Raw genomic sequence first — 14303 nt, forward strand, 5'->3', positions numbered from 1 at the left:
ACCCAGAAACTATTTTGGACTTAGATTAAAACAGGCATATTCCATTGCGTACCATAATAGTTGTTAACATAATAACAAGAATTCAACCGTTCCAAAATATGTTGAGGGCGAAGAATCGTTAATGTTAAATATGTAACTGTCATAATGACGGTTACATATTTACATAACTGTATTATGTCGTTATCTGACAGCTAAACGAACTAATATATCTAAAGAAGAGGAACAGAATCACTTTTTACTATGTAATAGAAAATTGATACCAGTATAATTATATTAAGAGTTTATTTTCGCTTGTAATAGTTTATACTTATATAATCCAAATTTACATATGATATAAATTAAGTAGGACTAATGTAGATCATGACGGGGTTGTGGTGTAGCTGTATTAGGAGAAGAAACATCAAAAGTAGCATTTTTATGTTAAAATATATACATCTACAGATGTTGGTAAATGTTTAAATAAAGATTACAGCAGTAGAGACACCTGATGGTTTTGTGATGTTTTGGAATAAAAACATTACGGGAATTCTTTGAATCTTTTAGAGTAAATGAAACAGTACACATCTTCATAGAAAATAAACCAGTTTCATGGAAAAAAAACCGGATCTTAAGAACACTTATTGTTAGTATCTGTAAATATACATGGTCAAAACTGTTCTCACTTTCATATCGTTTGAAATAAAATTCCCTTTAGTATGGCAGAGATGTAACATACATATTCAATATAATTATTTGAGTTTTTGTGTGAAGAAATAGTGAATAACCCTAAAACGTTTTAGAAGCCTCCAGCTTAAAAGTAACACGTATTAAATCTAATAATATACATGCTGTTATTTAAAATAAAATACTAACGAAGACGTTTTTTGTATTATTACTTCAGACAAGGTAAAGGTTATTGTTACTATACGAAAACAGCATGGACGAACCAAAACTCGAACTCGGGCCCTTAAAAATTACGGTAGACGGTGTCTACTAGGCACATTCGTAGTTATGTCTGTAGATTCTGCCCACTAGATACGCAACTAAACCTTTTGCATTAACATACTATAATTAATATTGCTGTAATGCATTAGAGTTGTTTCATTGCAAAATGTTTTTATTGAAACTGAAACTATAATTAACTTTAAGCGAAAATTGTTAAGGATTTGAAAATGTCCAGTACGCATTTATAACTGTCATACTTATTTTGCCAAATGTTTTTCGTGTACTATGGGAATGTATCTAACAAAATAAATAATAATATTTTTTTTATCTAAAACATTTACAAGTATATACATTATTGCATATTTTTAAACACAATTAATCGGTATATTTTAGTATTAGTCAGTCATTATAAACTACTTTCAGCTTTATCTTAGTATTTATGTTACTACCGAATACAGGGAAGATAGCTGTGAGACACAAATAAGAAAATGGTTTACTTAAAACAATTCTATGATTCTATCGGCTGTATGAACCAGATTCAAAATTCATACAGTATTTAAATACCTATTACATATTAAACTAATCTCCATGCACGCTTCAGTTACATGGGGAATTAAACACAGCCCTAAGCGAAAACTTAACCAACATACCATAGCTTTTACGGAGAACTATCAAGTGGCATTTATTTTGTGTAGTAATCATCCAAATGATCGAAAAGTAATGAAAAGATGAACAAACATATATTTATGTTTGCTTTTAATCACGCTATTAGTTTTTATATGCTATTATTTATATACAATCAATAATATATGCACCGGTTTTGTGACTTATTCTGTGATAAATTGTCGTTAAAACTAGAATGTAAACTACGCACTTTGGATGCCAAGAAATATTGGTAGCAGTAACTATGATTTAATTGGTCTATTTTAGTATTAGTCATTATAAACTCCTTTCAAATTTATGTTAAATTTATGCTACTACCGAATACAGGGAAGATATCTATATCTATCAGGGAAGATATGTTTCACATAGCTAAGAAAAATTGTTTTCGTAAACAATTCCATGATGCTATGAACTATTTCAGATTCAAAATTCATAAGACTATCGAATAACTTAGAAAAATATTAAGCCGATTCTGCATGCACGCATTAGGTATATGAGAAATTAAAAAACAGCTAATAACCCTAATGTAACAAAAATCAAACCATAACTTTTACGGAGAACGTACAGAGGGATTTATTTTGCATAGTAATCATCCTAGTGCAAGGACATAAAAGTAATGGAAAGATCAAAAACATACATTTGTTTTAATATTAATTAAGTTAATATTTTAGAATGTTTTGACATTATTATTTATTTTTAATCAATAATATATGCACTGGTCCAGTGATTTGTGCTGTGATAAATTGTCAAGAAAACTAGGATATAGACTACGTACTTTAGATGTCAAGAGATAGTGAGAGCAGAAACTACGATATACAAACAATAAAAATAACTCACTGTAGTTTCTGGTCCAGGTCCTCTCTCTGAGCCTCACATCGTGTTCCTTGTTCGGTGGTTTTCCGAGGAGCTGCGATTAGAGTGGATTTTGAATAGAGTATTGAGCAATTCAGAATATTGAAATAAGCCGAACTTTTCTTCCGTTGTTTCTATGGATATAAGTAATTTAGATGTGTACATCTGTAGGGGGCATATCAGCTGGATTCTTTCAAGGAAAATGTCCATATTTTATCCTACGCAAGTGACGTTCTTTTATAATTATTGACGTAACCACAATATGTTTTTGTATTTTTTATGCTCTAGGACTAATGCATTTACGAGTATAAGCAAACAGCTGTAAGTCTTGTAAATTTGATGACATCTATTCTCCAAAAATTAAATTGTTTAGATTAGGTACGGGATATAAGAAAAGAAATACAAATAAATACTAAAAACATCAAGCGATTTGTTTGTAAAAAATAACTGATTTATTAAAAACATTTAATTATAACGGTCAGTCACGGAAGTGATAGTGATATCACCGTCACCAAACGATATGGAAAGACTAAATTAAGCATTTTTAGCCAAGTATTTGTTACCGATATTATTAAAACTTTCCAGTTTTTATAATTATATAACGATGACCTATGGCAATTTAAATCTGTAAATCTTTCTTTGTAAAATACACTTGCATACTAATTGCGGCTCTGATAACGCTGCTCTTCACTCCCACTTACCGTTATTAACTACTTTACTATAACTACTTTCAGTTGCTGTGCCGTCGTGTCAGCATATACAATATGTTCAACCGCTTGCTTAGATATTTGTTTTCGTAAGTTTTATTTTATTTTATTTTGTGGGACTGATTGTGTGAGCTAAATTTTGCTTATTGTATGGATTTATAAAAAAGTCTGTTCTATTAAAATTTTTGTAAATAAGAGCTCGCCGTCACGCACAGGCCTCGGCCCATGTGACGGTATTTTAATAATAATAATCATGTAATTGTAATTATTGTATATTTGAAAATAAAGAGTAATTTGATTTGATTTGAATTTTTATGTTTTACTCTAACATAGGTCAATAAACGTTCCCAGCGTGCCCTGACTTGAACTAAGGGTTTATATCAATTACTTAATACTACAAATCCCTGCAACAACAAAAAGAACTGGCCGTTCATAGTACACTTCTATTGCTTTACTTCTCGAACAAGTTTTTCTATTGTAGGTCACGTTTTTCTGAGTAAAGGCGTTAAATGTGACAATTATTAAAAAAACATTGTGTGTTTACCAAGTGTTGTTATACAAAAAATATATTATCGGATCTCGTATTACTAAATGTGCAAAAAAGTTTTTTTTGACTGAATTTACATTTATCTTTTATTTACATAACGGAGCAAGTATTTTTTGTAATCCAATGTTTATTGACATTATATGTGTTTGTGTGTATATATATATATATATATATATATATATATATATATATATATATATATATATAAGACCATGTCCTTTTATTGCATGGTCTGTTATTAAAATAAATATTATATTTATACCTTGATACATTTATAGATAATGCAGCATTAACGTATGTAGAGTTATGCATTGAATTTTAAATACCTAAGATATGCATCCAATAAAAGGTGTAACATAGACGTTAAATTACTAACTTCTCAGTCAGTTCTTAGAAGCTGAATAGCTCAAACATTTAGGAGAGGAGAGTGAAGTTAGACTCCTGATACAGAAAAAATGAGAAATTAACACTAATATTTTATAATATTCTTCACATTAATGTTATGTCTTGTGCAATAGGCTTCGCTGGGCTTGCATGCCAGATTTTAACTCTATAGATTATTTTACGTACGAGATATCCTGTGGACAGAGAAACATACAATCACACAGGAAAAATATTTTTACACTTACGGTGACCAAAGAGAAATCGAGTGAGCTTACTAAGTGGTAGGCTTCTATGACGCTTAGCCTAATTCTAAGGTACCACCATATAATTCATCAATGATTTCAGCCTTTGTAGAAACCTCATGCAAAGTTTTATATCGGTACTCAAATAAAATTTCTGGTAAGTAAACGATGGTACTACCACAGAGGTGTGCAATGGAATCATCTATTGCAAGTTGGAAGTTACATTGAGCACAATATATTATAATTTCTTTTTACTCTATTAATAAATGTGGCATTACAATATCGCATGATAGTACACAGTGTGTTGCCATGTTTGATAATTCACCAATTATGGTTGCAAACAAAAACCAAACATATTCCCTAACGCTCAGCCAAATCCGTACGATTTTGCAACGCAGTAGCGCAGCTATGGTTGGAAAATTTTAATTCTATGTGAGTGTTTAGTTTAGCTCCTGTTTACCTTTCTCTTACGTCCAGCAACTGAAATCAATCATCTTCCACATAAGCAAATCTTACGTGCAACCAAATATTTTAAACAGTACACAGGTATGGTGACAAGGATGATTCAGTGAGGGTTAAACCGATGAGGGGGTTTCCTTTTAGCCTTTTTCGCTTTCGTCAACAAAATATTTTTGAATCGCTTTCGATGAACATGACTCGAGATTTAAGAAGTCTCAACAGCATCATATTTTAGACGCTGCACTCAGAAGAAGGTGAACTCGAGCTAAACTCAACATACGTATTGAATCAGCCCTTCCCACCATATCTGCGTTATTAAAGATAAAGTAGCTCCACCGTGCTTTTGGATCGTGTCAGTCAACATCATAGTCCTTTTAGTTGTGCACTTCATGAGACATGAGTGTATAGGGTGCATAATAAAAATAATGACCATTATCTGGAAAATACATTATTTAATCATCCGATTGATAAAATGGTGAAAATACTTCAAAATAGTCTCCTCCTGCATCAATACACCTGGTTAAACAATTCTGCCACACTTGGAAAGCACGCTGGAACTCCTCCACTGGAACGCCTCTCAGTACTCTTATAACTTCAGCTTGGATGTTTTCCACTGAATCCCAGTGCTTTCCCATCAGCTCTCTCTTCAGTCGGTGGAACAAAACAAAATCACATGGAGCTATGTCAGAGCTGTAAGTAGATTGGGGCACCATGGAGGTCTTGTTCTTGGTAGGGTAGTTGGCAACTACGAATGCTGTGTGGCGGGGGGCATCTGGCGTTTCAGTCTCAAGCACCTCCAGACAGAAGACTGGGTTGACAGTTTTTGCTTGTGGTACAAACTCAAAATGGACGATTTCTCGAACGTCAAAGAAGACTATCAGCATTATTTTGATACGAGACATGCTCATGTGAAATTTGTGGGGTTCAGGAGAGGATTGTGTGTTATGCTCCAAAACGACTTATTTCGTCATGAAACAGAACTTTCATTATTATAATTTACAAAGAGGAATTTAATTTTTAAATTTAGTATCAGAATCTAATTATGCATTCCTAATATTGCACACTTTAAATTGGCCCGTTATTATTTCTTGTATTGTGAAAGAGAGCTCTGACGTGGATTTCTGTAACTAATAGAATGAGTTAAACCTTCAAGAACAAATTTTGGTCACAACTGTTTGGTATTTTTTTAATTTTTTGAAATATAGCAATCAAACCAAAAATAATCATTTTTGTATATATTAAATAAACATCAACGAATAATGTGAACTGATTACGAATGTTTTGCTTACTAGCAACGATAGAAAGATTGTTGTAAAACACAAATTAGAAAATGCCTCTCATAACAATATACAAATATTTTTTTTATTACGCTAAAACTTCAATATTATCTATTAATGTCCATTCAATACGAAATATTAAAAACTGATTCTCCCTGTACTCTTGGGTAATAAGAGGATTATACATAGCACTACACACGAATTAGTAGCTTTTACACAAAACTTAAAAATACAGTGTATTAACTATATTTAATTTGTACTTCTGTTAGCGCTACATATGAACTATTGTGGCATTTTGTGCTCTAAATAATCGCTAAAACTAGGATGTAAACTGCTTTGTATAACGAGATATAGCAAGTAAAAACTATGATTAAAATTGAATTAAAGTAACTCATCCTTGTAAGTCCTGGTCCTTGTCCTGCTTCTGGCTAATCATCGTGTTACTGGTGCTACTTCCACGACTAGCTGTGAGTTGAAGGAAATTTGAAAAATGCAGCGACATAAAACTTTAGAATTATTTTAAAACATTAATTTATAAATGCTATTTTGTTTCCATGGATATACAATATTTTACTAAAACTGCTGCTTACGTTTTAGCTGTCCCTTATTGCTGACGTCACGACTACTAATAACGCTAAACTTTTGTTGTATGATTACCCCAACACATAAATTTTAGAGGTACAAACGGGTAAATAAAACTTAATTATAAAGATTCTTATAAGTTTTTTTTCCCCGTCTCTGATAGATGTGTAACATTATTAGTGTTTGGATGCAACGTGCAGGGAAACTGTACGACGTGACATCTTTTACTATTTCTAATTATTCTACAATACACGACACGATATGACATTTGTAAACTTCATTTCCGAATTTAACCAAAAGGATAAAACTGAACACAAAAATTGAAAACCTCATTTTCAAATTTAACCTATCACCAAATCCCTCTATGAGGCCTGGGGCGTGATGTAATAATATACAATCAAATGTACACAAACCGGGTTGAGTTTCTTTTTAAGTGAAGTTATCTTTAAATTTGAAATATTTTTAATTCCATATTCTCTGGAATACATAATTATCCCAATTAAGCTCTGTAAAATAATATTACGTTTACAAAAATAATCAAATTTATTATTTATTATTTTCGTAAATGGTAAAAAAGATAGCGACACATAAAAAGATTGTTGATCTTAACACGGTTAAGCTTTTAAAACCTAACAAAAACAACTTCCACGTCTTGTATAATTAATAAAGTTCTTAACTTAAAATATAAATCTCCCAATTGATATCAAAATATTTCTATGTTTCCATGAAGTCATTGGTAGACATTTAATTTTGTTCCTGCAACCTGTTAGGCCCAAAGAAGCTCTCAACTTTTCGACTAGAAGTATAGCGTTAACCTCTTTATGAGAGACTTAGTAATACATACTGTTTGTTAAGTAATTTAGCAGCATTGTACGTAGTAATCTGACATTAATTCTTAACATAAATAATAATATAGAGTATTTCATTTCCGATTAATATTTTTAAATAAATTAATTATTTTCTGATTTACTCTGAACTAATAGGAACAAAGTTACTCTCAGTTGCGTTTTATATTCATTTAAAAAAAGGAGTTTTTTAAAGATAAATAATTTTATTAAAACTGTACTGTTTCCGAAACTAAATGTTTAATAACTACAAGATGTATTACAAAATGAAAAAATAATTGTTTGTACTATGACAATAAACAAAAAAAATACAAATTTAATTCTGAATGTCTGTGAAGGTTAACTTCAGAGCTCTGGTGATGGTTTCAGAAACTAATTGGTTAAATCAACAATTACAGACCATATTTCTACTTAAATTTGTATAATATAGTTATTATTTTATTTAGTGTAAACAATTAAATGTTATTAAGATTTTAATTTTATTCCTAAGTCAGCTAGCATTCGCTTATTTCAAATCATGTTCAATATTGTACCGTTATTAAATGACCGAGTGATATCTCTAAGACATATTTAAGTAAATAATTCTCAAAGTAATCTTTACACTATTTATCAGATATGTATGAACGGATATTATATAGCTTGGTCTCACCTGCAAGACCGCAAGGAGGCAGTTGCTCGCTGTCCAGAGCGTGTGTCTCTGGCGGGCCACTGGGTCGCCCTGGTTCGTGAGGAACACCGTAGTCAGGGCTTCGTCCAACGTCCCTACCATCAGGAGCTTCGTAGAAGGCCTGACATCGAGCCTTGAGGAAGCTGCAGAGTCCTCACCGTGGGATCACATCCTTGAGCTTCGCGCCCAGGAGGTCCCCCAACTGCGTCTTCCCATGGATGACTGATGACATCGACTACAACTTCGACTGCACCACGACAATTCACCCCACTGACAGGTAGCGAAAGCTACTAGGGCTTTGACCCTCGAGACACAAGGCAAAAGCCTAACCGGCAGAGGCCTTGAAAGATGTGGGGGTTAACCCCCCCTCACAGTCACAGCGACTTGACTTGACTTGACTTGCTTGTTAATGTGGAGTGCAATACGTTGAAGAATTATATTCTGGTTCGATTCTTTCTGTACTTTTTTAGTGCAGACAGAATTAAAAAACAGCTTAAATAACAAGTATTTATATACAAATTATTAACACAATTAATAGGTAAAAAATAATATTTATGAAACAAGAAAATCACGAAATTCAAACATATACAAAGATAAAAATTTAATTTACACCACTATCATTACATAGGACCTGTTCCAGTGTTCTGTGCAGTGATTAACCAGGATGAAAACTGCTTTTGGTAACAGTAGATACTATGAGGAGAAACTTAGACCCTCAACCCATCCATGTAAGTCCTGCTTTTGGTCTGGTCATCGCATCATATGCCAGCTGATGTTCTCTTACGTACTTCATGTTGAATGTATTCTGAACACAGATTATGAATGATTTAAAACCATCAAACTAACTGTTCTGTTGTGTTTTCATTGATGTTACCTAGTCTTTTTACGTGCATGTCATGTGTTTCTCTTGCGCAAACATTGCTTCTTTACGTAAACACAAGTAGGTCTACATATTTTAAACCAGGTCCTTGTCACGTGATTGCCTATCCATATACATACTATAGAAACAATTATGAATTTTAAATATTATTTTAAAAATATCTCTGTCTATGCTATAGTGTAAATGAAATATATTATTTTTCAGATAAAAAGCTCTGAGACATTTATATACGACATTTTTAACCCGTAGCTAATTTGTCTCTTTGCATCTATAAAACCTACAAAAAAAATCGCTTTTATGTATCTAATTATATTTTAGTGTACGATACATTTTACTTTTAATTTTCTTTAAATAACAATTAATCAAAATTATTTTACACGTTTGAATCACTAATAAAAAAGCTTGATTCAGGATATTCCAAGTATATTGATCTTTAAACAACTCGTGTATATTAGATACATTAGGCAATTCAACTGTAAAAGCTCAAAATAGTATAAATATAATATTATCAAAACTCTAATTTATCGTTTGTAATAATTAGGTGCACAATTCCTTGTCATATACAGATATAAATATTGATTTGTAAGGAAAGAGGAAATTTAGGTTACAGCCGTTGTAGATGAATAAATTTTCGTCCAACACGTATAATTATGTACTGAGGCTAAACTTATATTTCTTAAAAAGCTTATCATTACTATCAGGCCCTTTATTTAGGATATGTTTATTGAACATTATTCTCAGTGATTTTACTTGTATAAATAATGTAGGAATTATATCCTGAACTAAGAAATATTAAACAAACACATTAAACAAAAATAAAAATTCTAAAGCGAGTTCTAGTTTTTTTTCAGTAATGAAATTGAAATACCAACAACGTAGGTTAATTTATGAATGATTATACTTCAGGCGAGGTGAATATTATTTACTCAGACCCTGAAGTCGATAAGCTGAGACAGTAACTAGTACTGTAGAATGTCGCCTAGCCACAGTCTGGTAATTCTTTCTTCGGCATGTACCCAATAGATGTGCACCTTTTGAATTAATATGGCATAATTAATATTGATATATTGCATTAATGTTTCTATTATAATACACAATTCTTTTCATGAATTGGAAATTATAATGTAGATTATTTGGAATGTTTTAAACATTTTAAAATTTTAATGAATACCAGTACGGCATTGATAACTATAATACTTATATTGTGCGATGTCTGTATCAAATACTATGGGAAAGTACCATACACAATGGGTTAGACCATTTTTATGTCATAAATATTTAAAAGTATACAAACTATTACATTTAAACAGTTAAAAATTATTTAGTTGGGCTTTCTTAGAATTTGTCAGTTATTATACATTACTTTCCTCAAAGTTAGTATTATGCTACTATCGAATACCGAGAAATTATCTGAGACATAGCTAAGGAAATGGCTTTCTTAAAAAATTCTGTTTCTATCAACTGTGTACATCAGATTCAAAATTCATAAGGCGGTTTAATATCTTGGAAAATATTAAGTTGATTCTTTATGCTCGCTTTAGGTACATGGATAATTAAAAACAGCTCAAAACGCAAATTTAACTGAGATCATTCCGATGAGATTTATTTTGTATAGTAACCATCGATATGCGAGATATGATATTATGTAAAAGATCAAAAAACATGAATATGTATTTATTTTAAATCACGTTACTATTTTTGTTATATGTTTGTATTTGTTATTATTTTGTATACCCAATAATATACACACTGGTCTCGTGATTTATGCTGCAACAAGTTTTAGATTAGAGCAGGATGTAAACTGCATACTTTGAAGGTCATGGGATAGTTAAAGCAGAAACTATGATCTATCAACAATAAAAATAACTCACTGTAGGTCCTGGTTCTCTCTCTGAGCCACACATCGTGTTCCTTGTTCGGTGGTTCTCCGAGGTGCTGCTATTAGAGTTACTTTTAAATATATCACTGAACATTTCAACACACTGTTGTTTCCTTGGATATAAGTTATTTTAGATAAATACTTCTGTTAGGAAAATATCAGCTCGATTTTTTAATAAAATATTTTATTTGTATTTCCACGCAAGTGACGTTTTATTATAATGTTAGAAACATCCACACGAGATTTCGTTTTATTTATTTTCTACTTTAGGGGCCAGGTGTTTAAACCTATAACAGGGTTGAGTTTTGTAGAAGTAATTACATTTTTCCTCCAAAAATGAACATTTTTCAGCCAACACTATCTTTGGTCTAGTAATAAAAGTAATAAAACAAATTTGAGGCCATGTGTTTATCTAAAATAATTTATTATAAACATTTAAATCAAGACGTAGACACGTAAATGTTAGTTACATAACCGTCAGCCAACGATATTAAAAGACTAAATTAACAATTTTCAGCCAAATATTAGTACCGATATTGTCAACCATCCCAATTTTTATATTTTTATAAAGAGTGAACTACGAATCTTTAAACCTTTAAAATACGCTGGTACACTAATCTTTATGATTTACTCTAACCTTAGTCATTCAGTCAATCTCTCTCACCATGCCCTGGTCTGATATGTACTCAGAGTTTATATCAATTAATTAGTACTACACACCCTACAGCAACAAAGGGGACTAGATGTGGATTGGAAACTTATCTTAACTTCTCGAACATGTTTTTTGTACTGTAACTCACTTTTATCGAAATAAGGACTATATACTTTTTTGACAATTTTAACAGTGGTTATCGTATTATTACATGTGTGAAATATAATGTTTTGTAACTACGGATTACCTCACATATATTTAAAAAGAACCTCTAAATATAAAAATGAATTCAATTTACAAAGCTGTATATCTTGGGCTCAATGCACACTTTGTTATTCAAATATATATTATATTTTATAGTTGTAAAAATTTATAGCTAATGCATCACTTACGTATGTAGAATTATACATTTAATTTTAAACATCTAAGCCAGTAATGCAGGGTGTAACTCGGAAGTTAAATTAACAGCTCCTGCGTCAGTTCTTTGAACGTGAGGTAAAAACCTTTCACTGTAATTACAAAATACTTTTGTAACTTGGGAAGATGATAAGACATTATTCTGGTAACGTAAACAAAAGTTGTTGTTTTTTGGAATGTCCCTTTTAGACAAGGGTTTCTCTCGCATAAGAAACGTATTCGCAGAAATTTACTTTAAATAATCAAAAAAATATAATTATATGTAGTAATAATTATTTGTTTTGACATCATTTTGTCAAATATAAAAGAAACAAATGCTTTTGATACTATTGCAAGTATCAGTTAGAAAACTTGACAATGAATTCGCTTAGTAAAGAAAATAATTGACGGAGGTATTTCTTAATTTAATTTCAAAGAAAAAACGGTAAAATTTCTGTGGGAGCGAATCTACACGTAACTATACTCTGAGCAGTTGTTGGTCCTATAGTTTCACGTTGCAGTCCTAAGACACCTTCAGTCTTTAATGTACTTTTACTACATTACAATTTTAATTTAAAGGCTTGTGTTAATGGAGCTAAACTCGACATACACAGCCCTTCCCACCACATTTGCGTTATGAAAGAATAGGTAGGTTCGCCGTTCTTTTGGATCGTGTCAGTCAACATCGTAGTGCTCTCAGTTGTGTACCTGATGAGACATGAGGATACAGGGTGCGTTATGAAAGTAATGATCATATTCAGGAAAAAACTGATTTATTCATCCAAATGGTACAAATGGACAAAATACTTCAACATAGCCTCCTCCTGCAATACACCTGCGTAGACAATTGCTTTGAAAGCACCCTGGAACCCCTCGACTGGAATGACACTCAGGAGCATTATAACTTCAGCTTGGATGTTCTCCACCGACTCCAATTCCTTTCATCTCAGCTCTCTCTTCAGTCGGTGGTAAAAAAATATCACACGGACCTATGGGGTTGTAAGAAGGTTGGGGCAGCACGGGATTCTTGTTCTGGGTAGGTTAGATGGTAACGACGAAGCCGTGTGGCTGTGGGCATATTTGTAGTGGAGCTTAAAGATGACTTTAATATGAGGCCGGACGCGAGCGATCTGGCGTTTCAGTCTCGATCGCCTCCAGATAAAAGACTGCGTTGACAGTTTTTCCTGGCGGTACAAAATTAAAATGGACGATACCTCGTACTTCAAAGAAGACTATTAGCATTATTTTGATACGAGACTTGCTCATGTGCACTTTTTGGGTTCGGGAGAGTATTGTGTGAGCCACTGGGAGCTCTGCCTTTTGTACTGAAGTATGTACTGATGCTGTTGTGTAACTCACATGTATATCTTAAATGTGTGCTTGGGTGTTTAAGCTGACGCATTAATCTCCAAAACTACTTATTTTAATTCTTGATGAAACTAGTTACGGAAAAAATTGTAATGTTTGTGTGTTTATAATTTTATTTTTGAAACTATAATTAGGCATTCAAAATACTGTAAAATTTTACTTTGCCCGTTATTACCTGTTTTACTGTGAAAGAGAGCTCTGGCGTGAATTTTAGAAACTAATATAATGAGTTAAAACTTGTAGAACACATTATGTCACAATTTTTTGGCACCAAGTTTTTAATTATTGAATTATACCAATCAAACCAAAAATGAGTTATTGTTTTTATATGATAAATAAAAATCATTGACTAATTAACTCATTACGAAAAGTTTCCTTAATAGAAATTCTAGAAATATTGCTGGATGAAACGAGTAAGAAAATGTTTTTCATTACCAGCTATATATATATATATTTTTTATAAAACTACGTGAAAACTTCTAATATATGTTTGGGTACTAAATATTGTAAACTAATTCTCCCTGTGCTCTTTGGGTACTGAGAGGATTAAACATAGCACAAATTATTGTCTTTTATTTAAAAACATAAAAATAAATTGAATTATGTACTTCTGTTAGCACTAAATATGAACTATTCTGGTGCTTTTTGTTGTGAATAATACTCGCTTAAACTAGGATGTAAACTGCTTTGTGTAACGATAAATAGTGAGTATAAACTATGATTTATATTGAATTAAAGTAACTCATCCTTGTAAGTCCTGGTCCTGGTCCTGCTTCTGGACATCACATCGTGTTCCTGGTGCTACTTCCGGGACTGGTTGTGAATTTAACTAAATTTGAAAAATGAAGCAAACATAACACTTTAGACTTATTTAAAAACATTAAATTATAATGTCATTTTTTTCCATGGATATAAAGCAATATTTTCTGTAAACTTCTGCTTACGTTTTAGCTGTCCCTTATATTTGCTGACGTCACGA

This window comes from Homalodisca vitripennis, unplaced genomic scaffold (assembly GCF_021130785.1).
Source record: "Homalodisca vitripennis isolate AUS2020 unplaced genomic scaffold, UT_GWSS_2.1 ScUCBcl_5450;HRSCAF=12168, whole genome shotgun sequence".
Taxonomy (NCBI): Eukaryota; Metazoa; Arthropoda; class Insecta; order Hemiptera; family Cicadellidae; genus Homalodisca; species Homalodisca vitripennis.